This window comes from Hyperolius riggenbachi, chromosome 4, assembly GCF_040937935.1.
Source record: "Hyperolius riggenbachi isolate aHypRig1 chromosome 4, aHypRig1.pri, whole genome shotgun sequence".
NCBI classification, from domain to species: domain Eukaryota; kingdom Metazoa; phylum Chordata; class Amphibia; order Anura; family Hyperoliidae; genus Hyperolius; species Hyperolius riggenbachi.
The window spans coordinates 111179601-111200325 of record NC_090649.1 but is presented as its reverse complement, the minus strand read 5'-3'; positions in this window follow the sequence as shown (position 1 = coordinate 111200325).

Sequence of the window (20725 nt, the reverse complement as noted above, 5' to 3'; positions counted from 1 at the left end):
GACAATTCCAGAGATATGCAATGTTGCATACTACAGATGTGTACTTGCATTATATAGGGGTTCGTTAGGCAGTGCCAACCAATGTTTGTCTACTCATGGCTTGCACAGTTTCATAATAAAGATTTCTTTGTGCATTAATGAGAGTTTAGCAGGCAGTGACAACTGATGCTTGCCTAATCAAAGATTGCACAGTTGCATATTAAAGAATCGTGAATGCATTATATGTGTGTTTAGCAGGCGGTTCCACACCAACATTTGTCGACTCCTGGCATGCACAGTTTCAAGATAAACATGTGTAACATTATATGCAAGTTTAGCAGCCAGTGTTACACCAATACTTGTCTACTCACTTACACAGTTCCATAGTAAAAATGTGTACACACATTGTATGAGAGTTTCGCAGGCAGTTCCACACCAACACTCATGTTTACTCATGCCTGACACATTTGCAGGCTAGAGACAAGGGCTGGCACTACCGTAGGGGCAACTTGGGCAATTGCTCCAGGTCCCCAAGCTGGCTGTTGGGCCTCCCAGGTCTCCCCCAACTCAACTGTTGATCCCTGGGGCCCTGCAGAGTATTCATCAGAGTAGCATTACCTGTCCTGGTGGGTGCACTCCCCTGTCAGTCCGTGGCTCCATGCACTCCTGTCTTTATCTTCGCAGGGGTGCCTGTCCTCCTTATGTAATAACATGCCACAAGTAACAGAAAAAATACAGCCAGCAGTGAATGAAGATGGGGAGCACAGAGCGAAGGACTGACAGAGGAATGAGACACTACTCTGCTGAAGCCTCTGCAGGGGCCCTTGCGAGCAACAATTAAAGTTGGGGGTAGAACTAATGCAGCTTTAGGGAAGAGGGGCAGGTCTGTTGGGGGGAGTCTGCCAGGGGGGCCTAATTGTAGCTAGATCCAGCACTGTTAAAGTCATTTGCACCCCTCATTTACTATTTGTTGCCTGATGAAGGGGGTTGTAGCCCGTAAAGAGCGTTGCAAAACATTTTTGGAGTGTTTTTACTAAAGAATATTTTTTCATTGGATTTAGACTGCTTGAGTCTGTTTGCGGAGGTAAGTCCACCCCTACCACCCATTTTAAATTGTTTTACTCTCAACGGGTGCCTCTGGCAAAAAATGATCAATACCTTACCCATAGGAGGAAGCGCGAGTGTCACATGTGTCATGTGACAGCCGAGCTTCCTCCTGAGTCTATGGCCACAACGAGCAGTGATTGGCTCGAGACTGCAGAAAACTGAGGTGTAGAATCTATGCCCCATCAGTTAGAGAGCTGCAGATGCGGCGTGGATTCTAACTACTGCAGTCCCGAGCCGGTTAATACCCCTCATTCTCAGAAAATGATGGTCTTTTTTTGGATACACAGAAAAATCTTAATTTTCATGGTTGAAACAATAACAGTTTACACCTCATCAAATGCCTCTTGACATGCTGCAGAGGCCACTAAATGAGAAAACAAATCCCCCGGTACTCAGAGCTTGTATGGTTGGGAGGATAGCGCCATTGTCTCAGTATCTTATTTCACTGTGTCTAAAAGCTCCCCTGTACATAGAGAAGGACAGTTCCTAATTCTGAGAGTAAACACCACTTAGTATACAGACAAAGGAAATGATCATTAATTTTCTCAATTACCACCAGCACAAATGTGGCTAATGGCTTGTTATCACCACCTCTCAGTGAGGGAAAGTCATAGTTGCACAATTCATTACAAATGGCTTTTCCCCTGATTATCATTAATAAAATCCTAGGTTATGCATTTTCCATTGCAATAGACCAGCTGTTAATGGTGATCTAACCTTTCCATAGATTGCTTTATTTCCATGCATTCGGAAAACGATTCGCAATCTTAACTCCTTACTTGGAGTTTGACTATAAAGTGGTGAAATATCAAACTTGCCATTTTCTCCATATTTCACTTCTGCAGTTCACCGTATTTATAAAGGTTTGGAGTTGAATATTATTAAATATCAGAAAGCTTCAAGCTTGGGAATTTTCTCTTTGTGTCCTGGATAAGGTCCAAATACTGCACACTGAAATAAAAAAAATGAATGTGATATATGTTATTGTCCCTTAGATACACTACTATTTGGCCAGATCACAGAGAGTTTCTATGGTGTGAATGTGTTTATCCATCGCAAATTGCTCTAAAAAAGTATCACAAATATTTATCTTAAGGCCGGTTTAACACCTGAGTTACACTCACAAAATCACAAATGTATGACCCTACAGCAGAGTGTGACCTACAGGGTCATATGCATAGCGCCACCCCAATGCGTCGTCCATTGACTTACATGACTTCCCTCACTGCACCACCACGGAACACACCTTTGACTTTGCAGCAGCTAGGCAGAAGATCATGCACTTCTGGCTTAACACAATGCAGTAAGTGTGCTAGGACCCATTACCTTGCATGCCCATTGCATTGCAAAAGAAAATACAACAGCGCTGCCAGTATGCAATTCGCAGTATAGCAGAAGGCATCCGCACATATGGCAAAACCGGGCATCTGCCCGAGCCTAGCCGCCCGCTGCCCCCCCCTGGCCACGTGCCGTGCAGCCAGCAGGAGGGGAACAGCGCAGAGAAGAGAGAGAGCTATGGGCACAGTGGGGAAGGGCGGACGTCTCCCCCCCCCCCTTCCCTCACCTTAGGGGGCTCTCTCTCCCTCGCTGTCCCCTCTGGAATGAAGTGTGCAGCGGCTTGCAGCGGGCGGAACTTACCTCCTCTCGCCCTGCGCCGGAAGTTCTGGTGCCGCACTCTGGTCTGGATCAGGCCAGAGTAGCGGCTAATCCATCCGGCGCGTGCGACGAGTGGAGGTAAGTTCCGCCCGCTGCCAGCCGCTGCACACTTCATTCCGGACTCCGGAGGGGAGAGCGAGAGAGGGAGGGAGAGCCCCCTAAGGTGAGTGCCCATACCCTCTTCTCTCCGCTGCTCCCCTCCTCCTGCACACATGGCCACTTTTTCTGGGGACATATCCCCCTGGCTACATATACTGGGACATATACCCCTGCCTACATATACTGGGACATATACCCCTGCCTACATATACTGGGATATATACCCCCTGCCTACATATACTGGGACATATACACCTGCCTACATATACTGGGACATATACCCCTGCCTACATATACTGGGACATATACCCCTGCCTACATATACTGGGACATATACCCCTGCCTACATATACTGGGACATATACCCCTGCCTACATATACTGGGACATATACACCTGCCTACATATACTGGGACAAATACCCTCTGACTACATATACTGGGACATATACCCCTGCCTACATATACTGGGACATATACCCCCTGCCTACATATACTGGGACATATACCCCTGCCTACATATACTGGGACATATACCCCTGCCTACATATACTGGGACATATACACCTGCCTACATATACTGGGACATATACCCCTGCCTACATATACTGGGACATATACCCCTGCCTACATATACTGGGACATATACCCCTGCCTACATATACTGGGACATATACACCTGCCTACATATACTGGGACATATACCCCCTGCCTACATATACTGGGACATATACCCCCTGCCTACATATACTGGGACATATACCCCTGGCTACTTTTTCTGGAGACATATACCCCTGCCTACATATACTGGGACATATCCCCCTGGCTACATATACTGGGACATATACCCCCTGCCTACATATACTGGGACATATACCCCTGCCTACATATACTGGGACATATACCCCCTGCCTACATATACTGGGACATATCCCCCTGGCTACATATACTGGGACATATCCCCCTGCCTACATATACTGGGACATATACCCCTGCCTACATATACTGGGACATATACCCCTGGCTACTTTTTCTGGGGACATATACCCCTGCCTACATATACTGGGACATATCCCCCTGGCTACATATACTGGGACATATACCCCCTGCCTACATATACTGGGACATATACCCCTGCCTACATATACTGGGCACTATACCCCTGGCTACCTGTTCTGGGGACATCTCTACCCCTGGCTACCAGTTCTGGGGACATCTATACCGCTGGCCACCTATTCTGGGGACACCTATAGACCTGGGGCTACCTATTTTTGGGGAACCACTGCTGTCAAATTGAGTGTATTTTGGGGAACTGCTGCCAGGTGAGAGGTGTCTACATATTAAGGGGGCATTCTGCCTATTTATGTGAAAAGCTGTCTATGTGCCTCATGACTGCTGAATTTGTCTTGTTGCGGGTCTCATGGTTACTGACTTTGTCTTGTTGGGGGCCTCATGATTTGTTGGGGGCCTCAAGATTGCTGAATTTGTCTTGTTGGGGGCCTCATGATTGCTGAATTTGTCTTGTTGGGGGCCTCATGATTGCTGAATTTGTCTTGTTGGGGGCCTCATGATTGCTGAGTTGGTCATGTTGGGGGCCTCATGATTGCTGAATTTGTCTTGATGGGGGGGGGGGGCTCATGATTGCTGAATTTGTCTTGTTGGGGGTCACATGATTGCTAACTGCGAGACTATGGAAAAAGCTGAATCATCATCATATGAGACAATAGCATTAAACCTACTTTTTCCGCTTTTTAAAACAGAAAATGAAACTGGGAGGTTCTAAAAAAAAATGAATAATTTTTTTCAGGAGTACGATGGATGAAATTGTTTATCTTCACAGTTTATTTTCAACTTAATTTTCCATAATGTTCATGTATGAGTTAAAACGTTTGTATTTAGTTTAAATTGCTGTTGGCACTTTGTGATAGTAAAGTGACTTTGCAGTTTGGACACTCGACCTCCAAAAGGTTCACCACCACTGTCCTAATCTAATGTCCCACCATTGCTTAGTTCATGTAAACTTGTCTCCACCCTCTACCACACCCACATTCTGGTTCATGACCACACCCATTTTTCATGACGTAGCTCCATTTTTTGGCGTGCTACGCGCGCCACACAACAGCAGCCCAAATCGCCGCCCCGCTTTTTGCTCCCCACTTTTTGCCCCCCCCTGGAAAATTTTCTGCGGACGCCCATGGGAACCCAGTCTCTCAGTAATGCTGCAATCAATAATCCAGTCTCTTAGCGATACTGCAATAATATCCAGAGATCCCACAGAGCAACTTCACTTCTACTAAAGTTTATGATCAGACTCGTCAGATCTAGGGATGGTCGGAAATGCCAATTTCCGATTCCGCGGTAATTCCGCATTCCTCCATTGCCAAATACCGATTCCGCTTTCCGCTACCAATTTCCGCATTCCAATGCGGAATTTCCACCGGAAATCGCGGAAATTCCGCCCGAATTTAACATCAATTTTCTCAAAAACTATAAGGTCTTTTTGAAAACTTTTTTTTGCATCTTGTTCAGAAGATTGTTTAATAAACCCTAAAACGCACGGGGGCTTTGCTATTAACCGTTTAAAGTCAGCGAATTTTTTCTGTAATGTAAATGCAGAAAATAGGCAGAAGCAGATTTTCTGCATTTTACATTACAGTAAAAATCCGCCGACTTTAGTGGTTAATAGCAAAGCCCCCGTAAGTCCTAGAAACACCAAATTTTCAGGGGTTATTAAACTGAATCTTGTGAACAAGATGCAAAAAAAGTTTTCAAAAAGATCTTATAGTTGTTGAGAAAATCAATGTTAAAGTCGGGCGGAATTTCCGCGATTTCCGTGGGAAATCCGCCTAACGCATTTGCATTACCGATTTCCGCATTCCGATGCGGAAATGCAATTTCCGATCGGAATTTCGGAAATTGCATTTCCGCAGAATCCGAATGAGCATCCCTAGCCAGATCCTTTGACTCTTAGATAGAGCCAAATCTCGCTGCGAAGAGTTTGAGCCCACTTCCCGGCTGTCTGGCCGTCTCCCTGCAGTCACACTGTGTCTTGCGCCAAGACAGGAACTTCCTCTTCCTGCAGTCACACTGTGTCTTACACAAAACAAAAGCTTACTCTTCCTGTGTAGCAAAACTTTGTGTTCCCCCACTACAGAGGCACACTAATCAGTTCCTTTTAGACCAATAGTACCTCAGATAAACATAATACTTCTCATAGTGCAACACTGTTTAATAAAATAAACATATAAAATGTAAAAGCCCCCTACAACATCAGGTGATTTCAATAGCATAGAGTTTTGACCGGGCTCTTCCCCGTCCGCCGCTCTCGATCAGCACTCAGCAAGATGCCGACCCTCTCATGCAATCAAACTTCCACGTGGTTTATGGCTCTGCCTCCTCGCATGTAGCTCCGCCCAACACATTTTGTACGTCAGTACTCATCAGGGGCATGCTCATTGCATTACCCATACACTGCAATAAAATAGTTAAAATAATAAATAGACTTGTGCTAATATTATTTTCAATGTCAAGAAAATCAAAGTACCAGTGACCTCTCAATAACAAAACATCAGAAGCCCCATCTATAGAAACATGCAGTAGCTATACCATCATGACAGAGAGTGCAGCTCCACTTTGGCCAACACACGTGATATAGACAGGTAGGCCCATATGCAATTTACTTTTTCTCCTGCGTTTGCTACTAGGAGATAATTTTTCAACTTGTTTTTAAAAATAACTTTTCAGCATTTTGTAATCGAAAAAGTGCCAAAAAGTAGGTGAAAAAGAACAGTCAAAATTATTTTGTATATTTTCTTGCTTGTTGCTGATTTAACAGGAAAGGGGCTTGATTCACAAAGCAGTGATAACTGTTATCACGCTGTGAAAAGTGCTTTGCGCGAAATTTCGCGTGAAAACGGTTATCGCTCTCCATAATTCTTGTTTGCGCGATAAGGCTAATTTTCATGCGTTAACGTTCCACGCTCGTGCGATAAATTTTCGTTACTGCGCAAAGAGAATTTTTGCACGCAATAATCTTTTTTTTTGCGCCAAAACGCAGCAAAACGTGCACAAACCACTTTTTCACAGCCATGATAACAGTTATCACTGCTTTGTGAATCAAGCCAAAGGTGTAGAAATATCACCTAGGAGAAAGCTCAGCAGAAAAACGAAATTGCATAAGGCCCATAATGTCCAACCTTTCTGCATAAAGAGAAAAGTTAAGACATGTTGGGGCTGATGAATAAAACTTCTCTGGCACCTTTAACACGTTCTATCAACATTTTTAAGTGTTTATTTGACTTAACTTATCTCAAGATTCAAAAATAGTTAAAAAATATTAGATTTACTTTAAATTTTTTCTTTTTGCATTAAAGAGAATCTGTACTCTAATATTCTTAGAATAAAAAGCATACCATTCTATTCATTATTTTCTCCTGTGCCCCTCTGTGCTGTTTCTGCCACTCTCTGCTGCAATCCTGGCTTGTAATTAACAGTTTTAGGCAGTGTTTACAAACAAACTAACCAGCTTCTAATAGGCTCAGCTAAGCATAGAGTGTGAGTCATTCAGAGTATGCAGGGGGCCTGCAGAGGGTGTGTATCGCTTCTACCAATCACAAGCAGCCCTGCACATTCCACACAATCAAGCTTTAGCCCGACAAACAGGACAGAGGAAAGATACATTGATTTATTACAGAGACAGTGCAGTTAGGAAAGACTGCAGTAAGCCAGAGCAGATTAGAACAGGCATAGGAACTTATAGGATAGAAGAACTAAGGCTCAAAAATTTGTTACAGAGTCTCTTTAATCAACATTTAATTATCTGCACAAATTGAAGAATGTGCATAAGTTCTACATAAATTATCTCAATCGAAATTACCAACTTATGTCCTGAAAGATTTTCAGCTGCCCTTTATGTGCGGCTTAAGGGCTAGCTTAATTTAACGACCAGCCGGCTGGTCGTTTGTGGATTTCCATGGAAACGGCTGCTCGTTCAAGCGGCCGCTCCATGTCAGTTTACGGCGGGGGGCTCCGTGAACAGCCTGCGAGCCTCCAATCGCGGCTCGCAGGCGAAATGTAAACATGCGGGGAAGAAATCCCCAGTGTTTACATCGTACGGCCCTGCTGTGACAGTAAAGGAGATCGGCGATCCCCGGCCTGTGATTGGCAGGGGATCAACGCCGTCTGATAGGGAACCCTATCAGAGACGGTACAGGACGGATCGCCATCCTGTACCGCCCATAGAGAGAAGGGGAGGGAGGGAAGGAGAGGGAGGGGGAATAGCGCTGCGGAGAGGGGCATTGAGAAACCCCCCCTCCCCCCCCCCCCCGCTAGGCCACACAGCGCGGCGGCGATCAGACCCCCCCAGCAGGACATCCCCCTAGTGGGGAAAAAAGGGGGGAAGGCTGGTCGCCCTGCCTGAAATCTGATCTGTGCTGGGGGCTGAAGAGCCCACCCAGCACAGATAGTAGAAAAATCATGCGGTCCTTAAGTGGTTAAAACCAGCACACAGCAAGCCTCAATGGCAATGCATAGCTGAATTTTTGTTATGTAAAGTAAACCTACCTGCAGATTAAAGACATAAACAACAGTGTGACACCCCCCTCAACCAGAGCTAAACTATGTGCTGTAGGCAAGGGCATAGCAATAGTCATAGCAGCCATAACAGCTGCTATGGGGCTCTGGAGTAGAGGGGGCCCAGGTGGTACTTGATGTATTCACCAGCTTTCTTGTGTTCCTCCACCCTGTGATTTTATCTCAGTGTCCATAGACTATATGCAGCGCAGATCACAATGCAAATCTCCCAGTTAACTCATACGCATAGGGTAGAGGTAGGTTTCATTTCTCAAGAACGCCTACATTTTATGGCCCCAGGAAAATGTTGCTATGGTTCCCTACCACACCCAGTAAAGACAACCTCTTCCCTGGAGTTATTCAAATCCAGACTGAAAAACTACCTGTATAGCCTGGCATTTCCGGACTTATAGAGTTCTTACTCTGTACCACAATTTACCAATCAACCATTTATTGGTCTGAGCCATGCTTATGTGCTTTGAGTCCTACAGGAGAAAAGCGCTTTACTAATGCTGTTTGTTGCTATCTGTAATTTGCAAGAAGCGTTCAAGATCTCTCTCTAGGACCCCTTTCTTGATCTTCCACTTACTTATTGATTGAAAGTGACACTGAAGCGAGAAAAAACTCATGATATAATGAATCGGTTGTGTAATACGGATAATTAATAGAATATTAGCAGCAAAGAAAATAGTGTCATTTTTTTTTTCAAGTGTATAGCGTTTTTTTATTTTTATAACATTGCATCATTCTCTAATAATTGAAGTTTCCACAATACACTCAACATTTTAAATGATTTCATAGGGCAGGCTAGCGACCATTTGAACTTTTCTCTGCAGAAAAGCCATAAACAAAGAAGAAACAATGAGAGACAGTTGAGATAAGTGCTTCAAAAGACAGTGCTGTCCACGACTTTATAAAGTCGCAGAGCTCAAAGATGCTCTTTTGCATAGATAGTAACTGAAGTTTTTTAACTCTTCCTGTACTGGAAACAATATAAGACTCATATCTGTGCTATGCTACTAATGTTTCACTTAGCAGTAGTACACATACAAATCATTATATTATAAGTTTTTCACTTCAGATTATCTTGAACACACTGGCAACCCTTTCGTCTGCACCTCTATACCGACACATTATGTCTACTGACCTTCTTGTTCATCAACATCACTGTCTATCGCTCTTGCGGCAAGAATTACCCTCAACTAGGAGGGAACTACTATTTTGAAGGAGATATTGTGACATTTCGTCACTGTGCACCACTCCAGTATAAAACTCTTGTAACAACATTTTGGAAGTGTATGTTGTGTATGTTTTTCTACAGGTTTCAACAGCTAATATTAACACAGAAAATGTATGGGTTGAGGTAGGAACCAAAAAGCTGCGTGTGTGTTTGTTTCTACTGGTTTCAAAGGCTAATCTCAATGTGCAGTGGCTAATCTTAACATGGAAGCTTTATGGGGTGAGGTAAGAACCAAAAAGATGCTTGTGTGTTTGTTTCTACTGGTTTAAATGGCTAATCTCAATGTGCAATGGCTAATCTTAACATGGAAGAATTATTGGATGGGGTAGGACTCACGCTATAGTAGGACCAAAAAAATACAATTGTATGCCTCCTGTGAGCTGGGTCCTGTCATTTGGCTTATCCGGCTACCGCTTAAATCCCCAGCGGCGTAAAATACTATTCCCCTCTGAGTCGTTGCAATGCGGAGTGAGGGAGATGTACCGGAATTCCGAATTACCCTTACGCGTCCCACGCAGTATAACATTACTGCTATGAGGCCTAGTTTTGGTGCTCGTCAAAAACTCGCCATTCTAGCCTGCAACAGTAACATTTTGGAAAATGATCTCATCCTTTCTTCAAAGCTAACCATATATTTACATATAACTAAGCGGTTAAATAATGGTTAGGACATGCTTGTTCTAACTGTTTACCTTAATTATTGATTAGGCCTGTGATATTATGTATACAAAGAGAGAGGGGACTGACAGTATCGGGCGCAGCATGAGCCTCACTCGTGATAATAAATAGGTCTCATTGTCAAGCATCATTATTCTAATGTTCTATTTGTGCTGTGTTTGCAGAGTGTTTCCTGATCCATTAGCGAATCTCTTCTTCATCTCACAGGAGCGCTGCGCAGTTTGTTTGCAGCAGAAGTAGATCAGGCAGCAAGCAAATGGCCTGTCTTTGAGCATTGATCAGTACTGAGATCTTTATCAACCGGGAGCAGAGTCAGGAGTCCAGAGAGCGCGCGGCCCCAATTAGAAACTAATCGGACAAAGCTGGCTAATGGGTGACAAAGCTGTGACCCATTTAATGGCTTGTGATCAAATCATGTCCCTTTTCATCAGCTGCAAAGCCTTTAGAATTAATCACAGGTCATTCATCACCTTGTAAAATGCCTGTGTGTGTTTTTTTTTTCTTCAAGTGGTGTTGTAAACGGTTCCCTATTAGAAGTAATTACAGGGACAGCTACGCTCGTGAATAGTGATATATGGGTATTCAAATGGTTAATGGCCTTGGATACTCCTGAAGGTTTTATGAGAAGGAGAAATAATGAGAAGATGTGCATTCTTTTTTTAATGCAAGAACTTCACAAATCAAATCGCACAAAATATTTAAGGCAAGCGTTTGAAGAAGATGCAACATTTGAATTAAACACAGTGTTGTATGAACAGGTGTTAAACAACTACTACACATTACACACAAGGCAATTTGATCCAGCCTATTTAAAGGGAACTTGAAGCAAGAGCCAAATGGAAGATGCCATATTTACGAGCTATGTCGCTAGAAATGGCCCAAACCTGTGATTTTAGGTTCGCGAACCGCGTTCGCGATCCTCAGCAAATGTTTGCGAACATGCGAACTTTCGCGAACCGCAAGGTACGATGAACAGGTGCAGTGACTGGTATATAATATAACACTGCGTGCGCTCACGTAGGTAGGTAGGTGCACTGAACAGGTGGGTATGTAGTGATTGGTATTACAAATGTGCACCTGTCACACACACAGGTACCATGAACAGGTGCAGTGACTGGTATATAGCACTGCGTGCGCTCACGTAGGTTGGTAGGTACACTGAACAGGTGGGTATGTAGTGATTGGTATTACAAATGTGCACCTGTCACACACACAGGTACCATGAACAGGTGCAGTGACTCTGCGTGCGCTCACGTAGGTAGGTAGGTGCACTGAACAGGTGGGTATGCAGTGATGGGTATTACAAATGTGCACCTGTCACACACAGGGGTAATGTGCTGGGCCTGGCAGTGGCACAGTAGGAATTACCAAAGGGCCAAGGTCCCACCAGCAGCTGCGACTGACTGACTGACTGACAGGGCTGTATATGCAACACAAGTGTCTCACAAGAACAACATTAGCTCTCAAAAGAGCTGTTGAGGATGAGGAGTGCTTTTTAGAAATAAGATCAGCAAGAAGGAGCAACCTAACAAGCCTAACACAAGAGCCTAACTAAGCTTTCCCTATATCAGCAGCCAGGTTCTCTCCCTTCTCTAATTACTGCAGCCACACGAGTGAGTGAAATGGCTGATGCTGCCTGTGTTTTATACGGGGGGGGGGGCTCCAGGAGGGAGTGTAGCCTGATTGGCTACCCTGTGCCTGTTGACCCTAATGATGTAGTATAGGGGCGGGTCGAACTTGCATAAAGTTCGCGGATCACCGCGAACGCAAACCACTGAAGTTCGCGCAAATAAGTTTGCGTGCGAACCATTCCGGTCATCTCTACTTGTGAGTCGCTGCTCCCAGCACAGTCTCCTTGCTCAGACTCTGCACTCTTTTCACCACTTCAAAGCAGTTGGTATTGTTTTGTGGCTTTACCACTTGTTTTAGGCTTTATGAATTGACATTTACTGACGTGTTCAGGTATTTACCACACAAGTCGGTAATTTACCTCACTGCTTGAAAAAGTTACCACTGAAAATTCAAACATTGCTTTTAAGATCAAGGGCCCATGCACATTAGAAGCACTTTTCTGAGCATTTTGCGATTGAATAGAATTTTTTTAAAATAGCTCCTATTCATTTTCATTAAAATCATGGTAAAAATCTACATGATTTTTGCATACGCGATCGCCAAATCATGGGGGTTTTTCCACAATTTTTACCGCGATGTTAATGAAATTGAATGGAAGTGATTTTAAAAACCACTAATCAATCGCAAAACTCTCAGAAAAGCGCTTCTGGTGTGAATGGGCTCTTAAAGTGCTTCAAAAGCACTATCACAAGCAGAATGTAAAAACCCAAATTGTCCTGTGAGATCTGTGAGCAAATGGCACTGACAGTCACAGATTTGATCTTGGATGTTTCTTATGCCAACCGCATGGTGGACCTCAAAGTAGACCTTAAAATTGTCTGTAGACATCCTCCATTTTATCACTTATTTTAAATACATATATATAATACAATTTTATACATATATTTTACATTTTACATTTTTCACAATAGAGGTCCTTTAATATAAAGGGACCTTGAGCAAACACTGTAGTTATGCATATAAGCATATCCATGGCTATTTGGTTAAGAGGAGACACTTACCGGGAATCGGTGACTCTGACATAAAGTTACGCTGTGTCCCCGGAATAGGAATCCCGCAGGTCCTCTCTGCGCATGTGCAAACTTCCTGCCCTACGTGCGTCAAACCACAATATGACGCGTGGCAGAGGGAGGGAAATGAAGCTAGGAAGCCTGCACATGCGCAGAGAGGACCTGCAGGCTTCCTATTTTGAGTGGAAGCATGACTTTATGTCATCAATCACATGTAATTGATCGCGACCAGCCAGAGAGGCTCCCTATGCAAGATTGATTGCTTTCATTTGGCACTGTTATTGGCCTGAGGAAGCGGGCTCAGACCCGCGTAACGCGTTGCCTGTGCTAAATAGAATCTTTTATTAATATAAAGATTCGTCTTTGAGGTAAACTAACTCATTCCTTTTTGATTTTAAACTGCTTTTAAACGCTTTTATTCACCAGGGCGCCTCTTTGCCCTATTGAGCCCGGGAGCAGGAACACTTACCTAAGGGGCCGATAAATGTCTCCTCTTAACCAAATAGCATATATGCATACTCACGGCGTTTGATCAGGGTCCTTTTAAAAAGACACAGAGAATTTTTAAAAAAAGCACATCTCTGTCAGTGAAAGCTCATAATGACTTTTAACAGATTTGAACATATTGTACCACTATTGTACAAATGCATTATCACATATGCTGCATATGTATCTTGAATTATGAATTCAAACAGATAATTGAAGTAATTAGAATATAATATATTCAATCCAGATCAGGGATTCTAGCTGACACCCCAATTTAATTTAATTCTTGGAATAAAAAGGTTAAGCAACGCTGACACAGGAGCTCATTACTGGTAATGAGAATGGTGGGTAAAGGTCAGAGAGAGAGGAAATTCTATCTTGTGTGAGCAGCATATTCAGTTTAAGTATTTATTAATCATTGCATATATTGATAGTATTAAACAAATGGCCTGCCTCTCTGTATGTCTTCTTCCCCACTGAAAGATGAATTCTAGTGAAACTGGTACAAGCTGACATTCCAACACTGCCCTTCACCTCTCTGTCCAATAATACCATTGGTTACCCTTGGCAACTCAATAATACAAAAAACAAGTTGCAGTGCTTAATGCGGACCTGAACTAAGAACGTCCTCTCTGTTCTAAAAGATAAGCAACAACATAATAACTTTAAAGAAAAACATTTCTTTGTTACAGCTGATACAAATCCTGCAATAAATCTGCAGTGTGTCTATTTCTTGCTTTCATGGAAGCAGGCATAGGGTTAACCTCCTGTGTTTACAAATTAGCTGCTCTGCCGAAGCAGCCAGCTGACACAGCTGAGAGATCAAATTACACTGGTGATTAGTCACAGGCGAGGGGAAATGACACAGGCTAAACTGTCTAAATACATATAAGGTGTATTTCTTTATGTTTTCCTTCTGTCCTGTGCAAGAGTTCAGGTCCACTTCAAATTCTTGACTTGTAGGTTTAAAGTAAACATGTGACTGTTTACCGCCTCTTCCTATAGGTCACACTCTGCTGTCCAGCATAGACTCTGCTCTCTCCCAAAAGCATTATGAACAATGCAATACTTTTTCTACAGCCACATCTGCACGTGGAAGGTCAATTGAAAAAGCTGGCTAGAATGAAGAATGGCCCCCACATGCTCTGCCGAAATACTCGACCAAGCAGAATGTCAATTATTGGTGGGGAGGAAGTGGAAGTTCCCCTCCCCTAGTCCGTCCTTAGGTACGCCCCCTTCACTCCCCTCTGATGGTTCCGTTGTTACTGTAACAGCACACAGAGCGCAGGAGAGCTGTGACGTGTGTTCTTGGGGAGATTGAGGTCAGAATGATAATGTAGCTATTAGCTGTATTAGTATACTATCATTCAGAGCTCAATTCATAATTTCACATCATGCATAAATTCCCATAGCCATGCATGTCTTGGCTAAAGGGTATCAGATGCAAGTGGGATGTGAATTTGCATCAGCACAGGTGCAATGTCCAATTCAGGTATGGACATGGCACCCTGGTGGAAACAAGCCTTAAAGGGATACTGTAGGGGGTCGGGGGAAAATGAGCTGAACTTACCCAGGGCTTCTAATGGTCCCCCGCAGACATCCTGTGTTGGCGCAGCCACTCCCTGATGCTCCGGCCCCGCCTCCGGTTCACTTCTGGAATTTCTGACTTTAAAGTCAGAAAACCACTCCACCTGCGTTGCCATGTCCCCGATCCCGCTGATTGCACCAGGAGCATACTGCGCAGACACAGACCATACTGGGCTTCTGCTATACACTCCTGGTGACATCGGCGGGAGCGAGGACACGCGCAACGCAGGCGCAGTGGTTTTCTGACTTTAAAGTCAGAAATTCCAGAAGTGAACTGGAGGCGGGGCCGGAGCATCGGTGAGTGGCTGCGTAGGCACAGGATGTCTGCGGGGGACCATTAGAAGCCCCGGGTAAGTTCAGCTCATTTTCCCCCGACCCCCCTACAGTATCCCTTTAAGGCCTTTTAGCCTTGTTATATTCCATGTGATACTACTTGGATACCTTACCTTGATAAACAGAATACCCAGATAGCTCATGGTGACCTAGAACCACCAGTGCAATATAATGGGCTATAAGAGAATGGAAAGCAAAATTATATTTACCTTGATAAGAATTATGTTGATTTTGCACATTATTCAACTATTGAATACCAATTCTACCATTTGATTATGGATTACTCTCTACATTACATGACACAGAGTAACCAATGATGTGGCCAGGGTTTCCCAGGAGATCCCTGCACATGTCAGAATACAGGAGGGAAAGCACAATATGTCGGTGATTAGTTGCTGAGTGACCACTAAGCTGTGAGGTCTCTTGTGTTATTATAAGGATTTCAGTAGTGTGTCAATCAAAAGATACACACATTGGTATTGTTCAACCAATATTATGTTGTTTTTCATATACTGTTCACTCAACAACATTTTTTACAATATCACTTTAGCAATTATTTAGCCAGTGTTTGCCCATTGTAATCTTTAAATGTAGGTGGCTACATATTTAGTATTGGCAGGTTATATCTGCGGCATGTTTGTCTACTGACAATTCTACAGTTAGTAGAAAAGATGATTACATAGTCTAGGATAAGCCTCAGTGGGAAGGCAAGGCTACAAACTAATACAAAGCAATTCATAGATATAGGAAGGGATTCTGATACTGAGACTGGGTTTTTTAACATAAAAGTGGGTGTTCTAAATAATTTGCTGCATTCTACGATATGTCACTACAGTGCCCCTTTAATTTTTCTTGCTCATAGCTGACAAGGAAATTTGATAGATGTTTGAGCAAGGAGACATTTAGTAATAGAATCGATACACACAATTGTAAATGCATGCAAAATTTCATCGTGTGATTTTGGACTGCGTTGAAAAAATACCCCTAAATGGTTTTTGTTGCTGCTTAAACCAAATAAACATTAACCACAAAAAGGGATAAAAGTGTAGATTTTTGTTTTGCCCGGAGTACTTCTTTAAACTAAACTCAGAAATAAACATCAAAGAAACCATGTTAAAATAAGTGTTCTTAGGAGCAGATGGGGGGATGGCCCTTCCTGCTTTGCTGATGGGAAGTGTGGGGTTCATCTGCATGTGAAGTGCTGAATAGAGGTGCAGTGGTGTGTGAATTGCTGGCCTTTGCGTTTAAATGGATTTTTTCATACTGAAAAGAGGATCGGGGAGATAGAAGGAAGTCGCCATCTCCTCGCTTTGCGATAACTCAGCCTGAGCTCCCACACAATAGGATTCCCATTAGTCCGAGTGGACCTTGGGAGGCAAATTTAATTTTAGGCACAGTGAAAAGACTTTTTGACTTCAGTGGATGGAAGTAAACAAGTTAAATGCCACAAGCCTTACTGTACACAAATTCTTTTATCGATGCATTAAATGCCTATAGAAATTCACTAAAATTAAAAATATATAGATAAACTCTACTTATGACCTTTTTTTCTTTTGGATAGGGAATCAGAAAATGTCACTAACCTCCTATTGCTCATTCTCTCTCTATATATATGTATGTGTGTATGTATGTATGTATATATATATATATATATATATATATATATATATATATATATATATATATATATATATATATATATATATATATATATACATATACATATATACATATATATATATATATATATATATATATATATATATATATATATTGCAAAGTATGTTCTGTATGCATTGAAGCTGAACTACAAGTAGATACAGTATATCTCTATATTAAAGGGATTTTGGAGCGAGAGGTATATGGAGGCTGCCGTATTTATTTCCTTTTAAACAATGCCAGTTGCCCGGCAGTCCTGCTGACCATTCTGGCATTAGTAGTGTCCCGAAGTGACCCAAAACATGCATGCAACTAATCTTGTCAGATTTTTGTCAGAAACATCTGATCTGCATGCTTGTTCTGGCCTGGGTTTTTGGTGACCATTATTAGAGGCAGAGGCTCAGGAGGACAGCCTCTGCAATGTGCATTGTTTAAACTTAAATACATGCGTTCACAGTATGTAATAAATGCATGGGTTAATCAGATGGTTTGGCCGTGTGGAAATACAGGTTGTGTAAACGGGTTGTCGTTCATTTGGTCATGTAATCCTATGGCTGTGTGCTTTGTTGGATGTGTCTACCGAGCTTTACTCTGCATATACTTAGGAGAAAGAGTATACTGAGAAGGATCTCTTCTTCCTTAATTATCTGCAAGGCAGAAGTGAAAGTGTCTGTGCTAAGACATTGGTGGCCAAGGCAAAGAATCAAGGCAGGTTGCTTGTGATTGGATGGTTGCATGTTGGAAGATTATACAGAAGGCTACTGACAGCCAGGCAGCCAATATTCCTGCCCCCACCAAGATAAGTCTCCTTAAAAGACAACTGTAGTGAGAATAATATGAAGGCTGCCATATTTATTTCCTCTTAAACAATACCAGTTGCCTGGCAGCCCTGCTGATCTGTTTGGCTGCAGTAATGTTTGAATAATACCAGAAACAAGCATGCAGCTAATCTTGTCATATCTGACAATGTGAGAAACACCTGATCTGCTGCATGCTTGTTCAGGGTCTATAGCTAAAAGTATTAGGGCCCTTTTCCACTAGCAATCGCTAGCGTTCACGCTGAACGCTAGCGACTGCTGAATCGCAATTACCGGCGATTCCCCGACGTTCGCGGCCGCGATTTTGCTATGCTATGCACTGCATAGCAAAATCATGGCAAATATCGCTCCGCCGCGCGTTCGCGTTCCTGGCAAAAACAAATCGCGGTAGTGGAAATGACCTACCGCGATTCCTATGTTAAAAAGCAAACCGTAGCGATTGTAAAATCGTTAGCAGTTTGCGTTTTTGCGATTCAGCCAGCGCAAACGCGCTGGTGGAAAAGGGCCCTAAGAGGAAGAAGATCAGCAGGATAGCCAGGTAACTGGTATAGCGTATAAGGAAATAAATATGGAAGCCTGCATATACCTCTCACTACAGTTGTCCTTTAAGGGAAAAAGATCAGTATTACACATTGTTTGCAGGTTTTTGTTTTAGTTTTTAAGTGTTTTATGGCAAGAGCTTTAAAAGTAAACTGATACCTTAAAGGGAACCCGAGGTGAGAGGGATATGGAGGCTGCTATATGTATTTCCTTGCAAACAATGCCAGTTGCCTGGATGCCCTGTTAATCTTCTGGTATATGTAGGGTCTGAGTCAAAATCCTGGAACAAGCATATGGCTAATGCAGTCAGCTGAGTCAGCTGGGTCAGAGTACCTGATCTGCTGCATGCTTGTTCAGAATCTATGGCTAAAATTATTAGAGGCAGAGGATCAGCAGGACAGCCAGGCAAGTAGTATTGTTTAAAAGGAAATAAATATGGCAGCCTCCATATACCTCTCACCTCAGGTTCCCTTTAACACATTTAAAGTAGACTTTACCCCGGCAAAGCTACACAAGGTAAGCACGGTTCTTTTAATAAGGTCATAAAGAACTGATTTAGACTGGGCCAGATATTCTAATCCTGTAAGTGTCGAGATAAGAAAGTCAATGAATGAATAAAGAATGAATACTGCAGCAGTGGCGTAATTGCAATTCATGGACCCCCCAGCAAAATTTTGATGGCCCCCCAAAAGTTCACACCCCTTCCCTTGCCTCCCCCTGGTGCCCCCCCCCCCCCAATGCTCACACCCCTTCCCTTGCCTCCCCCTGGTGCCCTCCCCCCCAATGCTCACACCCCTTCCCTTGCCCCCCCTTGGTGCCCTTCACGGCATTGGGGACATCTCACAAGGGTCATAAAACTAGTCTGACCATCATGATCTTTATACCAGTGATGCTCGCATACCCCCAATCATGAATTCAAGTAAATCCGGCCACGGCAGACTTGAAATCCGGATACACTGTGATAGTGATCTGGATTTTTTATCCAAGCTCCAAATTCAATTTTAGCCGTGATTACATGTAGAATCCGTGATCATGGCCGTGATCACAGATTTGACTTTAACGTTCATAGCAAAGCCCCCATACAGTACATTCTACAATCACCAAAATGGCATGGATTATAAAGGTGAGAAGTGGAGACAACTTAAAAAAAAATCAAAAAGTGCTTTTAGTTTTTGAGAAAATCGATTTTAAAGTTTCAAATGAAAAAAGTATTTGTGATTAAAAACCCGCCAAAACCTGACGACTTTAATAGCAAAGCCCCCTTACATGATATAAACGCCAAATGTTTAGGATATGTTAAGTAGAACAGTGGGAAGAAGAGGCCTTATAGTTTTTGAGAAAATCGATTTTAAAGTTTCAAATGAAGTTTTGAAAGGAAAAAATTATACATGTAAATGCGGTAAATACATTAACTGTCATTTACCGCATTTAAATGTATACTATTTTCCTTTGAAACTAACTTAAAAATCGTTGTTGTTTTTTAAACAACTATAAGATCTTTTTGAAAAAGTTCGGAACTGAATCGAGAGACAATCACGAATTCGGAATCTGACCTCGTGATCAGGAAAAACAGCTTGTGATCACTGGTTACCCGTGATCACTAGGCCGTGGAGAGCAATACTACTTTATACTCATAACAAGTGTAGCCACAAAAACACCTGATCTGAAGTATAGTCCTCTGTATGAGAGGAAGGGAGGGTTAGAAGTTGGGGCCCCCCATAGCTCTAGGCCCTGCAATCGCAGGGCTGCTCCCCTCATGTTACCCCCCTATATTGGAGGTAGTTTACCCTCATTATTAAGCCAACTACAGCACTATGTAGTTGCCTACCTCAGTACCAGCAGCTCACAAAACATGGAAGAAGATTGTCATAGACAGTGGATGGTGATAGGGCCTCATCACATGAAACCTGGTGATAGGGTCCCATCACATGAACCCTGGTGATAGGGTCCCATCATATAAAACCTGGTGATAGGGTCCCATCACATGAAACCTGGTGATAGGGTCCCATCACATGAAACCTGGTTATACAGTCCCATCACATGAAACCTGGTGATACGGTCCCATCACATGAAACCTGGTAAAAGGGTCCCATCACATGAAACCTGGTGATACGGTCCCATCACATGAAACCTGGTGATAGGGTCCCATCACATGAAACCTGGTGATATGGTCCCATCACTTGAAACCTGGTGATAGGGTCCCATCACATGAAACCGTTCTTAACTAGGTGCATGTCTTCACAACTGCCCAATCTCTGAGGGGTGCTTTTGATTGGGCTATATGATACTACTGATTACCAGCCCAGGAGGAGGGACTAGATGGTTACGGCAG